The 18,985-nt window shown below is 37.3% G+C and overlaps 1 long non-coding RNA gene across 1 annotated transcript in view; it reads left to right on the top strand.

The window, feature by feature from the left end:
* Nucleotides 1-18,985, top strand: part of LOC124101681 (uncharacterized) — a 57,078-nt gene that overhangs the window by 24,229 nt on the left and 13,864 nt on the right. The window contains exons 3-5 of the long non-coding RNA XR_009228055.1: nt 3,336-3,463; nt 5,846-6,004; nt 9,841-9,978. This is a non-coding gene — a long non-coding RNA (uncharacterized LOC124101681). The remainder of the gene's footprint in view (nt 1-3,335; nt 3,464-5,845; nt 6,005-9,840; nt 9,979-18,985) is intronic.

Genomic DNA, 18,985 nt, shown 5'->3' on the forward strand with positions numbered 1-18,985 from the left:
TTCAATATAATAATAATAATCCCAATGTCAACCAACAGTGTGGTCCATGAATGAACTGTGTTTCAGTAATGTAATGCAAAAGTCTATAGCAATCATGGTCATGTGTAATGATACAGATAAGCTTTAAGAAAATAGTATTAAGTGAAAAAATCCCTAATACATTAGAAATCATATAATACTCTTTTAATAGAGTTAAAAGACTAAATGGAAAAGTAATATTTAAATGATACTTACAGATGCAAATAAAATCTTATAAAAGGAAAAGAATGAATGAATGTGGAATTTAGGATGATGGTTACCTTGGGTGTGGGAAACTGAGATCTGGGTAGGAGAGGAATGGGTGAGAACTACATAGGAAAATAAATATTATTTTGAATAATGTATCTTTTCTTTTGGGTTTACAGGTGATTAAAAATATTTCAACTGAAGGACACCAAGAGTGCAAAAGCAAAATAAGAAAACATAAATTTATTTTTTTCAGAAAATAGAACATGTTAAATATTTAAATAATTTGTGTGAAAAAAGAATATTCAGATGTCAAGAATGAGCTCTTTGGGCTGGGGATGTGGCTCAAGCGGTGGCGCGCTCGCCTGGCATGCGTGGGGCCCCAGGTTCGATCCTCGGCACCACATACCAAGAAAGATGTTGTGTCCGCTGAAAACTAAAAAATAAATATTAAAATTCTCTCTCTCTCTTTAAAAAAAAAGAATGAGCTCTTTAAAATTAAACATTTAAATCCCAAAATAGAAATTTCAATATAATGATGGAAAAGCAGAAAGTCAATGACATTTCTGACAAAGTCAGAAACTTGAATGAAATATAATTCTAGATAAGCATTCCCAAAATTTCTCTGGCATATTCTATATACATCTCATTCAGTTTCTACAGTCAACTGTTTCTTCCCCACCTGCTTTCCTATAGATGTTATAAAAGTGAAAATCTAAAATCCCTGGTCTCCCAGGTTGATAGGTTAAAGATGAAGGAAATTTGTGTCCTGATGATACCACAGGAAGACTGAACCAGCTCTAGGACTGCCTATCTCTGAACCTCTTATATGAAACAATACTAAAAGGAGGTGCTACAAAAGCAAAGGAAGGGGGTGCTACAAAAGCAAAGCAGAAATCAAAAATGAGTTCTATGTCAAGTTATACCTATCAATCAAACACGGGAGTAGGATAAAGGCATTTTTAAATACAAAACAACACAAAAATTGAATTTCCATGCATTCATTCTTGGGAAGCAACAGAAGGATGTGCTCTACTAAAATGAGGTGTGTAACCCAGAAAGTAAATGATGAGAGACCCTAGCAAACAAGAGCTTGACACAGGAAAGCAGCATAGAAGTCCAGAGGATCATCAACCAAAAGCCAGTTCCAGGAAAACTATACAACAGACCTAGAAAACAAGAAGACCAACAAGTACATGAGGGAAAAAGTACAGAAGGCTTCAGAAGGCAGGAGAGAGCCATGCAAATAGAGAGAAACAGGACAAAAATGGGGCGATACACTAAAGTAACCATGGGTCTCGTGGTTGATAAATGTGGAGGATAAAGGAAAAGGGACAGTTATAGTATCTCTAGAGTCAAAAGGCACAAAACTTGGTGGTACTGCTGACCCAACCAGAGGAGGGGATTTGGTCATGTTGAGTTTGAGAAGATGACAAGTGAAATGTGTGAGGATATTTTCTCCAGGACGCTAGAATGTAACTGTCAGATCTGGGTTGGTTAGTAGCACATCTAAGGAAGTTGATCTACCTATAGATTACATATATCTTTAGATCACTGAATTTCTGAACATGGCCAGGTTTTCTAAGAGGAACAGGGAAGAGTGGATCAAAGACTGAAGTAATACCCATAATTAGGGAGTATATGGGAAGAAGAGGACAAAATATTAATATTTCAAATAGAGATCTAGAGTTCATTAGCCAAGCCACATATACATACACATATACGTATGATGCCTATAGCATACATACATATATGAATGAGATGTCTATAGCATATATACATATATGTGTATATATATATTTTTAATTAGAGTGGTAAAAACTTAACCAAAGCCAAGAGGAAGTGGTAGAACAGTGATAAAGACAGATAGCCTCTAGCAAACTGACAAACCAAGAAAACTCTTATCATTTTGACATTTCCTCTAAGTAAATAAAATTAAAGCAATATCAACAGTTGTGTCATTACCTTAATAATAGCACCTTTTTCTCCATCAACAGGGTTTGATTTGAGTTCTTCAATTTCTTTCTTCAAGTCTAAATAATTTTTAAACATTCCAATTCAGAAATGAAAAAAAATAATTACTAAATTGATAAGTACATTCTTTTAAAAACCCTTCAAAATTTACAAGTTAGAATATATTTAAAAAGTAGGCACTTTGAGAAATATTAACTTGACCCACATATAATGAGTAGAGTATTATATATTTTTTCGCCTTTATTATAGGAAACTTCAAATAGAAAATAGTATGACTGATATCTATGTACCCATCACCCTGCTTTAGCAATTATCACAAAGCCAATTTTGTTTCATCCCCAATAGCACTCATTTCCTCCTTCTGCATTTTTCTTACCTGTCCCTCAAATTTTCTATTTTAATTTCAAACATGGTCTCCCTATGTTGCCAAGGCTGGTCTCAAACTCATGGACTTAAATGATCCTCCTGCTTCAGCCTCCAGAGTAGCTGGAACTATAGCACGCACAACTGTGCCTTGCTATCTTGACAATTTTTAAACAAATACTGGACATCATATTATTTCAGTTGTATATACTTCTTATTGTGTAACCTTATAGGAACAACTAACCTCATATTAAGCATAAATGTTAACCTGGATATTTTATCAATACATGTCTAGCTCTGGCACCTTGAACACCATTTAAAATAAATTATTCTCTTAATTACAAGCAGATCCAACTTCTAAAAGATAATTTGACCTTTTCTGATTGAAAATGAGTCTTGGCTTTTAGGCTGGGCAGTTTACATTTTTAAGTCATTCAAAATTCAAGAGCTTAGCCACTTATACTAGTAAAGGATACTAGCCTCTATTTCCTTTTGGAAACAGGAAGAAAAGGAAATGGAATGAGAATAAACCAAATTCCACAAATATATACACTTGAGATTTCCAGGAATGGCAATCTTTTATTATTACTTCACTTGAGGACTCTTAGTATGTCTTTGGTTTTACAATTTTGTGTCTCTAACATTTCAAATGACTTCCCTAGAAAATACACTTAACTCAGAAGCAATTACAATCTATGTGAAGGAAACAAGCGTTTAACTTTACAAAAAAATTTAAAAAATAGTCCTTCCTCACTTTATTTTCTGCAATTTAGACATGTGAAGTTAAACAACAACAACAACAAACCCACAACGAAACAGAGGTAAATGGCTGGAATTTTAAGTAGTGCGATTTCACTACAGTGACTAAGATGCATCTGGAATTACTGGAAAATAAAACCAGGTAAATGTACTATTTAAAAACCATCATTTCAAACTAAGATGAATATTTTCAATCAATACCTGTATATCTTGATTTAGCTTTCTGTAATTGCATCATTTGCTTCTTGGTAACTTTTAGGATACCTTCCATGGGCAATGTTTCCAGCTGAAAAACATTACAAACTGGTTGTACCTCATATTTAAAGTATGCAAAAAAAAAAAAGGATACATACTGTCTGCTTAAAAATAAAAATATTCTACTGAGTAAATAGATAAATCTTTAAGTCAATCAAACATCATACTTTGTTCCATATTTTAAAGTTAGCAAATGCAACTTGAACTCAATACTTTTAGTTATTAGGCAAAAATTCATAAATATGTGTGTATACACACACACACACACCCCACTATAAATTATTATTATTATTATTTTTAATAACATGGTTCACTCTTTTTTTTTCTTTTTTTTTAAGAGAGAGAGAGAGAGAGAGAGAGAATTTTTTTAGTATTTATTTTTTAGTTTTCAGCGGACACAACATATTTGTTTGTACGTGGTGCTGAGGCTCGAACCCGGGCGGCACGCATGCCAGGCGAGCGCGCTACCGCTTGAGCCACATCCCCAGCCCCCCCACTATAAATTAAAGCGGAAAGGTTATTTCTTTTAAGTAGGCCTCCTCTCCCCATGTCAATGTTTTCCAATTCATACCTTTCCACTCTTCCAGGAGCCTGCTAGTCCAATATTCTCTTCGCCTTCGATTTCCCAGTCCTAGTGATAAGTAACAGACAGAGGTGAGCAATAGGAACATGAGGTTAAGGCTATAATTCTATAGACTGTGTCCATTGTGCTGACCCTCACAGCTGTCTTTAAAAAGCAATTTACCTGCAGCTTTGACTGGCTTAAGTCTATAGGATATATTACATTCCTCAGCAAACAACCTGTTGTCTGCAGGAGAAATGCAGCCATCAACTGCCAATAAGAACACTAAGGACCCTGAAGGAGGGGGTCTTCTGTGACCCTTACAAAAACTGATTTCCAAAACTCCGGGGCATAAGGATAATCCCCACCAATCATAAAATCTATAAGAGCAGTTTCTATTAGAATCCACCAGCATGGGCTAAAGTGACTTAGAGTGGCCTTAGATATTTACTTGAAAGTCTGATGCCATACTGTGGTCAGTCAAAAGCCAAGAGGAGGACCTATATGGGACTCTGGAAACTTCCTTGGGATTCTCCAATAAAACTGGAGGACAAGAAGGGCAAGAGGTCCTTCTCCTCTCTGAAATGACCCCTCTTTCCCTTGAATGTCCACCTTTCCCTTTTTCTATTCCTTCTAATAAACTCATGTCTGCTATTCAGAGCAACATCTGAAATCTTTGTGGAGCGACCACAAGAACCAATGAGAGGGGCCCTCAGACTGCCTGGGTTCTGTGACAGGTCCTTCCTCTGAACATCAGGGGTGGCTGATGAACAGGTTTCTATAAAACAAAATCAAACCCAGGTGTTAGAAGAACTCTTTTCCTAACCCTATACGTAAGGCTAGAAACCCTTTCAGGTCAGAAACCTTTTTGTGAGGAAAAAGCCCTTCTGGTGAAAAAGAGGGGTGGGTTGTAGTTGTGGCAAATCGCATGGGGGCTCTAATTGAGAGGGACTCAGTTTGGGGAAGAGGTGGTGCGTGGCTCCTGAACCCTCCCACCGGTCCCCACCCACGTCCCCAATTGCTGAGCCGGACGCCCGCGGAGACTTTGGGCCGGGCCCCAGCCTGGCTGTACAGCCACAAACCTGGCCTCCCGGCCTCCCCGCATCCCAGCACCCGGGTCCGCGGACACATCCTTTCCGACCACCTGCGGCGGAGTCTACGGTAACCTCGGTGGCGGTTCACAGGCTGAGCTATTTGGGGAGCCCCGTAAGGCCACAGCTCCGCAGCCCCAGCATTCTGACCTCTGCTTCTGGGGTTGCCTTGCGCCCCGCCTGGCTAGTGCCCGCTCAGCCAATGAACGGAGGGTGGAACCGGGTTTGCTCTTCGCGGGCACCGAGACCCTGGCTCTGGGTGGCAAACTCGGAGTGTGTGGGTCTTGTGGCTGCCGTATATTGGCAATGGGAACATGGGGAGACTACCCCCTCGATGCATTGGTTTCCCATCTGCAAAAGCTTGTCAGGGTGATGAGAATCGATGCCGGAGGACAGGTAAACCTGGACAGGTGCTCCTGTCCCCTTGCCCTGAGGGGACGGCCTCCAAGGGCCTGCCAGGCAGATGGCTGCTGGCCAGGGTTTTTAGGCATATGATTGTTCCAAGCGTGGTGCTCCATGCCTTCTAACTTCCACAGGAGAGAAACTTTGATACTTTTCTGAGTCTGACTTATTTCTCTCAATATTATGATCTCTAGTTCCATCCATTTTCTTGCAGATGACATAGTTTCGTTTGTCCTTATGGCTGAGTAAAACTTCATTGTGAGTATGTATGTATACGCCGCATTTTCTTCACCCTCTCATCTGTTCGTGGACACCTCGGCTGATTTCAAATCTCGGCTTTTGTGAACAGAGCTGCAGTAAACGTGGAGTGCAGGTATATATTTGACATACTGGTTTTATTTTCTTTAGATATGTACCCAGCAGTGGGATTGCTGGATCATATGATAGTTCTATTTTAATTTTTGAGGGACCCCCCCATTACTGTTTTCCATAAGGACTACACTCATTTACATTCTCATCAACAATGTGTAAAGGATTCCCCCCCCCCATATGCTTATCAACATTTGTTATCTTTAGTCATTTTTAATAGCTATTTTAAAAAATTTTTATTTGTTCTAATTAGTTATATATGACAGTAGAATGCATTTTGACACATCGACATACGTGGAGTATAACTTATTATTCTTCTGGTTTTACCTGATGTAGAGTTACACAGGTCATGTAATCATATATGCAGATAGAGTAATAATGTCCGATTCATTCTACTATCATTCCTTCCCCCAAGCCCCTTTTAATAACCATTCTTTTTAAAAAAATATTTATTCATTTATTTTTTAGTTGTACCCAATACCTTTATTTTGTTTATTTATTTTTATGTGGTGTTGAGGCTCAGACCCAGGGCCTTGCACTTGCTAGGCAAGTGCTCTACCACTGAGCCACAACCCCAGCCCTTAATAACCATTTTTAATGACGTGAGGGGATAGCTCATTGTGGTTTTGATTTGCATATCCCTGATGATTAGTGTTGTCAGACCTTTTTAAAATACCTGTTGGCCATACTTAAATCCTCTTTTAAGAAATGTCTATTCATGTCATTCGCCTGATTTTAAATTGAGCTATTTGTTTTCTTGATCTTAAGTTGTTTTTCTTTTGAATTTAATCTCCTATCATATATATTGTTGGTAAATATTTTCTTCCATTGTATAGATCATGTCTTCATTCTGCTGTTTTCTTTTCTTTTCCTTTGCTGTACAGAAACTTGTTGGTTTGATATTCTGTTTGTTTTTGCTTTTAACCCCTGTACTTTGGAGTTGTTTTTTTTTTTTTAATCATTGGCTATAATAATGTATTGAGATGTTTCTTCTATATTTTCTACATTTCAGATCTTATTTAGGTCTTCAATCTATTTTGAGTTGATTTTGTTTGTTGATGGTGAGCCTAGAGGTCTAGTTTCATTCATCTGCATATAGCTGGTTTTCTCACATCATTTATTGAACACTACTTTGACACCTTTGTCAAAAATTGGTGGGTTATAGATGTGTGGTTTCAAACGGTAGGGTAGGCTGGAAGTGGTGGCACATGCCTTTAATCCCAGTGACTCAGGAAGCTGAGGCAGGTTCAAGGCCAGGATCCCAAGTTTGAGGGCAGCCTCAGCAATTTAGTGAGAACCTTAGCAACTTAGCGAGACACTGATGAAAAAAAAAATACTGGGGATGCAGCATAGTGGTAAAGTGTACCTGAGTTCAATTCTCAGTGAGGTAGAGGGGAGAGAAAAGGTAGTAAAAAGGGAAGTTAGATAAAGAGTACTAAAATACAGTTAAATAGGAGGAATAGATTCTATAATATTCTATACCATGGAAGGGTAGTATAGTCAACAATTGTTATGTATTTTATAGATATCTAGAAGAGAGGAGTTTGAAGTCTCCTAACACAGAGAAATGTTAAATACTTGAGGAGATGGACATGCTAATTACCCTAATTTGGTCATTATACATGTTATACTGTATCAAATTATCACACTATACCCCATAAGTACGCACAATTATTACATGCCAATTAAAACTTTAAAAAATATAGGTTCCCTGGGTCTTTGGAACTGAATATCTGAAGTTTCTTGTATCATTTAAAACTTATATTATATAAATTTGTTATGCAGTTTCAGCCAAAAACCATGTGACAGGTAAGGAAAGGACATAAATTTTTCTCTCCTACTCCAGAAGAGTTAGAAAACTTCTTAACAAAAGAGATTAAGACAATTCATTCTTTTTGTTTTAGCTTTAGAATCTGTGAGAGGTGTTACTTTGACCCTTAGGACTCTAAAGCACAAAATAATAGTTGATTCTATAGAATAAAGAAGCTAAAATGGATTGTAGTTTATGTATAAACTTCAAATGGAGTACATGAATAAGATTTAAAACCAAAATATTATTTGGGCTACCAAAAGTAAATGTTTACCCAGATTTTCAGGGATTCTAGTGTTTTAATCAATGATGTATTTATAAAATCAGTTGCTAACACTTTAACACATTGCAAAGCAATGATAAGTCAAGCAAATTTTCACTCGTCAGTTCCTAATAATGAAAAGAGATTATACCACCTATCATAATTTGATGACAACTTGTATTTTTTACAGCCCATCATAATAATATTCTGCGAATATTTATTAAAGGTAAAAAATGAAAAACTTCCTGGAAATATAAATAATAAAAACAGTAAAATACTATAAAGTGATATACCAAACATTTTCACATATTTATTTCCTTTTTTACTGTGTATATTTTCATAGTCCATGTGCTGATTTATGATGCAGCCACAACAATGTTTATAGCAGCTCAATTCACAATCGCTAAACTGTGGAACCAACCATGGTGCCCTGCAACAGATGAATGGATAAAGAAAATATTTCATATATATATATATAATATTATACACACACACACACATGGAATATTACTCAGCCTTAAAGAGGAATGAAATGATGGCATTTGCCAATAAATGGATGGAACTGGAGAATATCATGCTAAGTGAAATACACCAATCCCAAAGAATGAAAGGCTGAACATTTTCTCTTATATGTGAATGCTAATTCACAACAAAGGGTGGGGCTATAAAAGAATAGAGTTACTTTGGATTAGATAAAGAGGAGTGAAAGGAAGGAAGGGGATATTGGGGTAAGGAAAGTAGAATAAATCGGACATTATTGCCCTATATGCATATATGATTACACAACCATTGTAATTCTACATCATGTACAACCAGAAAAATGAGAAGTCATACTCCATTTGTGTATGATGTGTAAAAATGCATTCTACTGTCATCTATAACTAATTTGAACAAATAAAAAAATAAATCATTGCAGTAAATATTTTGGTGAAAAACAGTTTTGAAGTTGACGATTATGAAGTCCACTAATTTCCTATTTTACACGAACGCTTAAAAATTCCATCATTAAAACGTGTAATTAAATACAAAATTGCTGCTCAATAAAAATGCACAAAATTCTTTGATTTCAATGTCTTAAATTAGGGATCAGGAAAATTTTTCTGTAAAGGGAGAGATGTCAAATATTTTAGGCTTTGTAGGCTGGTAGGAAAAATTAAGGATGTTTTATAATAGTCCTTACATAATGGGATAGGAAACACATTTTTATTAAATTAAAAATAAGAATAATAATGATTGACTACTATTTTTTGTAATAGAGGCCTACTAATGATTATAATCGAATTCCTATTTTGTAAAGAAGTGTAAAACTATCTTAATTAGTGTTTATAGTTAAGTGTTCTTTATCATCTATGATCTATTGAAATTATCCATCTGTTAATGATGACCAGCAATGAAATTTTATGCATTTCATGTTTTTTAAAAAATATTTTTTAATTATAGACGGATGCAATATCTTTATTTTGTTTATTCATTTTTATGTGGTGCTGAGGATCAAACCCAATGCCTCACATGTGCGAGGCAAGCGCTCTGCTCCTGAACCACAACTCCAGCCCTGCATTTCATATTTTAAAATGTCTTTTTATTCAAGATATATACTGCCATATAATAATATCAACCCATGAATACTGCCATTTTCATTGTTATAATACAGATAACATTTTGAATTTGCCATCTTAACCACTTTTAGGTGGACAGTTCAGTAATCTTAAGTATATTTCTATTGTTGTGTAAAAGAGCTCTAGAACTTTTTCATCTTGTAACACTGAAGGTTTTCATGGAGTGGTCTGCCCCTTCTCACCCCTTCTGCGAGGGAATCTAGATGGCCTCATCTGTGAGGAAGGAACAAGCCCTCACCAAACCCAAACCGGTGGGTGCTTTGATCTTGGACTTCCCAGCCTTCAGAAATGTAAGAAATAAATGTCTTCTTTCATAATTTATCTAGTCTATGACTTTATTATAGCAGCACAAATGGACACATGAATTTGAAAGTCTCATTCTGTATTGATAGTATAACTAAAATTACAAGCTACCAATCAAAGTTGTCCAGCTTTAAATATAGTGCATGGTTATAGCACCTCACAAAGTCAAGTATTCCTTCTTAGAATCCTAGTAACAGAGATTGATGTGAGTAAACAGATGATGAATTAAAATGATTCATTTGAAGATGAGTTATTTTGTATTCATTAAGACCTTTGTTTTCTCCATCTTTGTGTCTTAATACCTCTGTCTTTTCTTTGTGTGTGTGTGGGGGGGTGGGAACCAGGGATTGAACTTAGGGGTACTTGGCCACTGAGCCACCTCCCTAGTCCTATTTTGTATTTTATTTAGAGACAGGGTCTTAACTGAGTTGCTTAGTACTCACTTTTTGCTGAAGCTGGCTTTGAACTCACAATCCTCCTGTCTCAGCCTCCCAAGCTACTGGGATTACAGACATGTGCCACATGCCTTGCTCTTTTCTACTTTTGATATTGGTCAATTTCATATGCATGATTCTCTGAGATACTCTGGTTTGGGGACTGAATTACAATAGGTAAAATTCTTTGTCCCTATAAAGACTATTCCTGGTGAGATATTTTTTACTATGGGAAATTCTTTAAAATTTGATTTTCCTTTTTTTTTTTTTTTTTTTTTTTGTGAAATGAGGGAATGAGAGAGCAGAGAACCAAGAATGGATTGAATATCAGCACACTTGATAGTAAGGCAGAAGCTTCCATCTTTCTAATAGGGAACACTGGGTATCTCTGCCACTGGAATTGCAAGTTGCGTCAATATAATAGTACATAAACTTGGATTCATAATGAATGTACACTAGCTACACAGATGTCAGGAGCAGCATACTACATTTTGGGCTGTAAGAGCAACACTAATTTAATATTGTCTCTCTAAATGAACAATATCCAGGTGGCAATGAATCCCATGTTAAGGGTGAATATTTGAAAGGTATGAAACAAATGGTAGAGTAATCATCTTTTCTTTCTGTGCACATTTTGTACCAAACTTGACCTAACCTGTGTCTGATAATGATCTTCGTGTACTTCTTGCCGTAAAAGGACATCTAGCTGGGCACAGTGGCGCACGCCTATAATCTCAGCAGCTCGGGAGGCTGAGGCAGGAGGATCGACAGTTCAAAGCCAGCCTCAGCAAAAGTGAGGCATTAAGCGACAGTGAGACCCTGTCTCTAAATAAAATACAAAATATGGCTGAGGAGTGGTTCCGTGGTAGAATACCCCTGAGTTTAATCCCTAGTACCGCCCACCCACCAAAGAAAAGGTCATCTGTAGAAAGGTATTTTAATTTCTCAGAATACATTTAGTCCTCTGTATTCAGGTTCTACATCCACAGAGTCAAACAACTGCAGAATAATAATAATAATAATAATAATAATAATAAAAAATAATTATTTGTACTGAACATGTACAGCTTTTCCTATTGTTATTCCATAAGTTACATCTACTTACCTACCATTTACATTGTATTGCATATTATAAATGAACTAGAGATGATGTAAAGTGTACAGGAGGATGTGTATAGGTTATTTGCAAATACTACCCCATTTTATATAAGGGATTTGAGCATCCTTGGAGTTTGGTATTCATGGGGGTCCTGGAACCAATTCCTTGAGGATAGCAAGGGACAGCTGTAGCAGAAAACCTAAAACCCCTATGCAGTTCTGGCCAATGGTAGTGTCTACTGTGGTGTGCATTGTCTTTCAATAAATCTTATTGAAGTATGTTATAGGATATCACTGAAAAATAAACTTTTTCTTTACACATTTTAGGTCAATATTTTGTCTAACTCTTTTCATTCCTTTCATATATCATCAGTATATAAATATTCCTGCTCTATCTTGTTTTTTTTTTTTTTAATGTGCAGTGTTGGGGATGGAACCCAAGGCCTTATGCATACCAGGCAAGCACTCAACCACTGAGCTCTACTCCCAGCCCATGCCTCTTTTTTTTTTTTAAATGAGGGCTTATCTCTCTCAAACTTCCTGTCACCATAGAGACAAATCAAAGATCATATCTGACAAGTTGTCAGGTCTCTAATTTTACTATTCAAGCTAATTTCTAGGCTATAAGAAAGTGGTTTCCAATTCAGAGAAAATTTCCTACTATTGAAATATGGATAAGGAGCCTAGAAAATAATTCCATGCCACCTGTGGGCTCCCATGGGCTACTCTGATCTCTGCCCAGCCTTTTTTTAGTTATTCACTGTCGTGGGCAGTAAATGGTGGAGTCGCCATCTTCTGTTTCCATTCCATTTAGGTTCCAGCCTTACCACCAGACTCAGCCTGTATCTCAAAATCAGTAACCAAAGCTCCCAGTGGTCCCCATCGATGACTTGGTATTCTGGTTCTTGGCTTGACTTGTTTCTTTTAATTCTGACTTCCTGTGATTCCATGTGAAGGCACATGGGTAAGCTTTCACTACCATCTGTTCCTATTCCTTGGAATGGTTCATGCCTGATTTTGATTTGTGTCCTGTTTCACAGGTTGACAATTCTCTTTTGGTATCCAAAGAAGGAAGAAAATCATATATATCCTTTGCACCAAAATCCACCATTTTCAAAGTACACTTACAGAACTCAGACTTATGCAGTTGAATGATTAAGAGTGAAGTGTTTTAAAACTAGTATCTGTAACTAGGCATTATAGGGATTTTCATTTATGCAAATCATTAATCCTGTAATCATATCTAATGCAGCTGTCACCATTAGTGTGCCCCAGATGAGAATTTCACTAAGATTTTTTAATCATTTGATTGAAAATTTATATGCTACCAAGAAACAGAACATGATATTTTAATGGACAATGAGAAATGGGCATGAGTTAGTACAGTTATCCTTTTGCATCATTCTAGGAACTAAATGAACACTGTTTGATCCTTGAAGAATTAGAAAAATAAAAAAAATAAAAAGTTCACAACAAACACCAGGTTTGCCTTATATGGTTAACTTTATAAAAACTGCTATCTTGTCCTAGCCAGGAAGTAATTATTTCTGTCTCTTGGAGCCTCCATTTTCACCCAGATATCCAAAAATGAACTGTATTGAAAGCTGAACATGGTGCTATGCCAGGCACCGATACAGAGATATGCTTAAAGCATGGTCCTTATTGAGAGAAGGAAAAACATCCAAGGGAAAGGAAGTAGCATGGTCACAGAGTTTTGCTTCTGTGTCTGGACTGTGCTCACTACGTTTGGGAGTTGGGTTATTACTGGTGCTCTTTGCAAACATAATTTTAGGACAGTGGTGGGGGAATGTGGGGGCAGTGAATAAAGGGTTTTGAAAAATCTGGATATAAATATTAAGAGACATGGGATAATGTTGTGAAGTACACAGGACCAAGTGATCTTTCTAGAGTAGGAGAGTTTGTTTATAAGTTGAAGGCATAAGTGGTCAAGGAGAGTAACTGTATTAGTCAGCTTTATGTCACTATAAAAAATACCTGAGATGATCACTTTATGAAGAGGAAAGGTTTGTTTTAGCTCACAGTTTTGGAGGTTTCAGTCCAAGGCCAGTTGCTTTTGGGCCTGTGGTAAGACAGCATACTATGGCAGTGGGGAACAGGGCAGATAAAAGCCATTATTTTCATAACTGGAAGCAAAAAAGAGGAAAGGGCTGGGGTCCCACTGTCCCCCTTCAAAGGCACACTTGCAATGACTGGAAGACTTTTCACTACTCCCCACCTCTTAAAGTCTCCACTACCTCCCAAGAGTGCCAAGATGGAGACAAAGCTTTTAGTTAACACCTGGGATAAAAACTAGCCAGGCATGATGGCACACGCCCTTAATTCCAGCAGATTGGGCAGCTTGGGATGCTGAGGCAAGAGGATCCCATGTTCAAAACCAGCTTTAGCAATTTAGTAAGACCCTAAGCAACTTAGAGAGACCCTGTCTCAATAAAAAAGAAAAAAAACCCAAACCCCACAAAACACCTGGGGACATGGCTCAGTAGTTAAGTGCCCTTGGATTTAATCTCCAGTATCCTCCCCCTCCAAAAAAAGAAAAAAAAAGAAAAGAAAAAGATATAAACTAGAGTGGTGACAACCAGGAAGCAAAAATAATAATACTAATAATTGATGGGACAGCATTTTGAGGGTTTGAGGGTTTGAAAGGATGGACAGGAGCATAAGTTTAGGAAATCGCTTTTATTGTAGAAAGATACCTCATCCTTTGAATCAGCATAAGTGTGCTAAAGATAGATGTGGTGTGATGTGCAGGAGAGCTACTAAGTACAGTGAGCTCTCTGCATCTGGGAGTTCTGCTTCTGAGGATTCAACTGACTACAGATGGAAAATATTCAGGAACAAAAACTGCCTGTGCTGAACTGGTACAGACTTGATTTTCTTGTCATTAATCCTAAACAACACAGTATAACAACTGTCTACAGAGCATTTGCATTGCATTAGGTTTTGAAGTAATCTAAGATGATTCAAAGTATATGGAAGATTGTATAGGTTTTATGAATATATATGCCATTTTATATAGGAGTCTTGAGCATCCAAAAATTTTTGGTGTCTAAGAAGGGTCCTGGAACTAATCCTGTAGGGATACTGATTAACTGTATCTTTTATGAAATGTCTTCTTCTTTTTCTTTGTTGTCTTAATTTTTAGTTTTTATTTTGTCTATTGTTCCTTTTAATTTTCAGATAACAAGGTCCCCCCCTTCTTCTCTCTATAAGTCTAATAATTTCAGAATGTCTATGACATTTCTATTTTCTCTGTTTTCCTAAGAGAAGCTTTTGCAGAGGGGAGGATGGAGTTGCACAATGTCTGCCATGTCCTCACTTTCACTTTGGAGGGAAGAAATTATGCACTGGCAGCTAAGGGGATTCAGCGGAGGCTTGAATACTGGGGAAGGTTTGTAATAATGATGTGTAGGATGGTAAAGGATATGGGCCACAGCCAGGGAAAAGGACTGAGGAGCAGCCACAGAGGGTTGGAATCTAACTTGTAGTTTCACTAATCAGTACAGCTGTGCAAGTTATGTTAGATACTTTGGTATAGAAATCTATGTTGTTGGCATATGAGGAGGCCTAATGAGTAACATCCTCCAAGCAAAAAATAAGGCAGGAGTGTCAAAGTAAAACTTTCATTACAGACAAAACCAGTATTGGAGAATATGGCTTATATTGTCATCAAGTGAACTTTCATATACTGATCCCCACAATTAGACACCTCCACCAGCCATAAGCATTGCTGAAACCCTTCTGCTGCCCCCCCCCTAGAAGTAGCCCCTATGAGAGGGAGGGAATGAGGAGCAGAGGCCATATCCATCCTGGAGGAAGATTCCCCCAGGCCATGAGCGTCTCTCTCAACAGGACTATGAGATTAGAGTGGAATGACCAGTGGGCAGTCACTGGACTGTTGTTCACAATAGTCAAAGAAATACCTGCTTTCCTGCTTTCAGAAGTGCTTGGCATTAAGTGTTCAGTTCTGTTAAAACACATGGAAAATTAAATTGCACTCTTTCACACACGTACACACGCACACCATGAAGGATGCTGCTGAAATCAGTAACAGATATGCTCCAGGCACTTGTAGTTTGACCAAGGCTTAGCTAATCAGAGATATCCCTACAGGTTCCAGAATGATTCATCACCCAATTTTGCCATTTTACACTCTCTAGCAATGAACTGAGATGGCTTATTGTCCTCAGAAGTGTTCAGGCACAGATGAACAACCTATGATTTTGGATGTTCTAGAAAGGATTCCTATGAGTGTTAGAGCCTAAGAAGCCCTATCCAACAAGGAATTTCAGAATTCAAACACTGTGAGTTAAATGAGCTGTGGTTTTCCTGAGTTGATGCATAAACCCCATGTCATAGTCTTTCATTATGATATATGCTAATGCTTTCACCAACAGTCCACGGAGCAAGATGATAGAATGTCTGTACATGAATTTACTGGTTAATCTGGCATGTAAAAATCTAGTTACCATGAGCAGTGAGATGGAGAAAAATGATTATGATGAAAAGACCGTAGGGAAAGGATTTTTTTCTACTTGAATAAATGAGTGTCAAAACTAAATAATTTCCACTGGGAAAAGCATATCAAATTCAAAAAGAAAGAAGCTGCACAATGGTAAATAGAGACCAAACACAGAACAAGGATTTTTCAATATTTAAAATATGAGCTGTGGTCTCACTATGTTGCCCAGGCTGGTCTTGAATTCATGGGCTTAAGTGATTCTCCTGTCTCAGTCTCCTGAGTAGAGGCATGTGCCATTGTACCTGGCTTTTTTTAAAAAAAATTTTTTTAATAAACAACAATCTGAAATACATTTAACATCTTGATTCAGTGAGAGGGAAGAGAGGAGAGGACAAGATAAGGTAGAGAGGAGGGTAGATATGCATGTGTATAAATTCAGTCAACCCATTAATTTTTACAATTGGTTAATTAATATGTATTAATGATGACAAAAAGGAAAAAACATAATTCAGTATACATACACACACTCCACTACTGAAGTGAAAGTTCAGAAAACAATATTTACACTTATTATGGGCCACATACTCTGACATTTTTTATTCTTTTCTAGTTTCTAATACATTCACATGTCACTTAACAATAGGAAAAATACATCATTAGGTGATTCTTGTCATTGTGCAAATATCATAGTGTGCATTTATACAAACTAAGAATGTATGTCACTAAGTGATATAATCTTACGGTGCTACTATTTGTATGTGGTCCACTGTTTACTGAAACTTCATTATGTGTAAATGGTGGCAATTAGTTCTTTCACTAAAAGCATAACAAATATACAGAAAAGTACATTGTTTTAGTCAGCTTTGCATTGCTGTGACCAAAATACCCAACAAGAAAAACGTAAAGGGAAAAAGTTTATTTTGGCTCATGGTTTCAGAGTTCAGTCCATGGTCAGCCAACTCCATAGCTCTGGGGAGGAGCTGAGGCAGAACACCATCGTGAAATGTTGGGGTAAATGAAAGCTTCTCAGTTCAAGACAGCCTGGAAGCAGACAACTCTGCTCACCAGGGACAAAAACATAAACCCCAAAGGTGCTTCATAGTGACCTACTTCCTCCAGCCACACACTACCTGCCCTATAATTTCTACCAGTTAATCCACTGAAGTTATCAACCTACTGATTAGGTCAGAACTCTCATAATCTAATCATTTCATCTCTGAACAATCTTGCATTGTCTCACACATTAGCTTTTGGGGGACACCACATATCCAAACCACATGTTTATAAGTGTAGGTCTTAATAAATTTCCACACAGTAAATGCATCTATATAACCTATATTTTATTCTATTCTATATTTTATTACTATTATTTTATTATGGTAAAACATTTAACATAAATTTTCCCATTTTAACCATTTTCAAATGTATAGTTCTGTGGCATTAAGTATATTCATGGGCTGGGGATGTGGCTCAAGCGGTAGTGCACTCGCCTGGCATGCGTGCGGCCCGGGTTCGATCTTCAGCACCACATACAAACAAAAGATGTTGTGTCCACCGAAAACTAAAAAATAATAAATATTTAAAAAATTCTCTCTCTCTCTCTCTTTAAAAAAAAGTATATTCATATTTTTGTGCAACTATCACAACCTTCCATATCGAGGACATTTTTCATTTTCCTGAACTCATCAGGGATTCTACATTTCTCTTCCTGCACCCCTGACAACCATCATTCTATTTTCTGTTTCTATGACAGAAAGACATATCCTAGGAATCTCATGAGTGGAATCATACATCATATTTTCTTTTGTTTTTTTTTTAATTTTTTTATTGTTGGCTGTTCAAAACATTACATAGTTCTTGATATATCATATTTCACAATTTGATTCAAGTGGGTTATGAGCTCCCATTTTTACCCCATATACAGATTGCAGAATCACATCAGTTACACATCCATTGATTTACATATTGCCATACTAGTGTCTGTTGTATTCTGCTGCCTTTCCTATCCTCTACTATCCCCCCTCCCCTCCCCTCCCCTCCCCTCTTCTCTCTCTGCTCCCTCTACTGACATTCGTTTGTCCCCCTTATATTATTTTTCCCCTTCCCCTCACTTCCTCTTGTATGTACTTTTGTATAACTCTGAGGGTCTCCTTCCATTTCCATGCATTTTCCCTTCTCTCTCCCTTTCCCTCCCACCTCTCATCCCTGTTTAATGTTAATCTTCTTCTCATGCTCTTCGACCCTACTCTGTTCCTAGTTACTCTCCTTATATCAAAGAAGACATTTGGCATTTGTTTTTTAGGGATTGGCTAGCTTCACTTAGCATAATCTGCTCTAATGCCATCCATTTCCCTGTAAATTCTATGATTTTGTCATTTTTTAATGCAGAGTAATACTCCATTGTGTATAAATGCCACATTTTTTTTTATCCATTCATCCATTGAAGGGCATCTAGGTTGGTTCCACAGTCTAGCTATTGTGAATTGTGCTGCTATGAACATCGATGTAGCAGTGTCCCTGTAGCATGCTCTTTTTAGGTCTTTAGGGAATAGACCGAGAAGGGGAATAGCTGGGTCAAATGGTGGCTCCATTCCCAGCTTTCCAAGAAATCTCCATACTGCTTTCCAAATTGGCTGCACCAATTTGCAGTCCCACCAGCAATGTACAAGTGTACCCTTTTCCACACATCCTCGCCAGCACTTGTTGTTGTTTGACTTCATAATGGCTGCCAATCTAACTGGAGTGAGATGGTATCTTAGGGTGGTTTTGATTTGCATTTCTCTGACTGCTAGAGATGGTGAGCATTTTTTCATGTACTTGTTGATTGATTGTATGTCCTCCTCTGAGAAGTGTCTGTTCAGGTCCTTGGCCCATTTGTTGATTGGGTTGTTTGTTCTCTTATTGTCTAATTTTTTGAGTTCTTTGTATACTCTGGATATTAGGGCTCTATCTGAAGTGTGAGGAGTAAAGATTTGTTCCCAG

This window comes from Marmota monax, unplaced genomic scaffold, assembly GCF_021218885.2.
Source record: "Marmota monax isolate L192 unplaced genomic scaffold, Marmota_monax_Labrador192_F-V1.1 WCK01_AAM20220418_F8-fsc00328, whole genome shotgun sequence".
Taxonomy (NCBI): Eukaryota; Metazoa; Chordata; class Mammalia; order Rodentia; family Sciuridae; genus Marmota; species Marmota monax.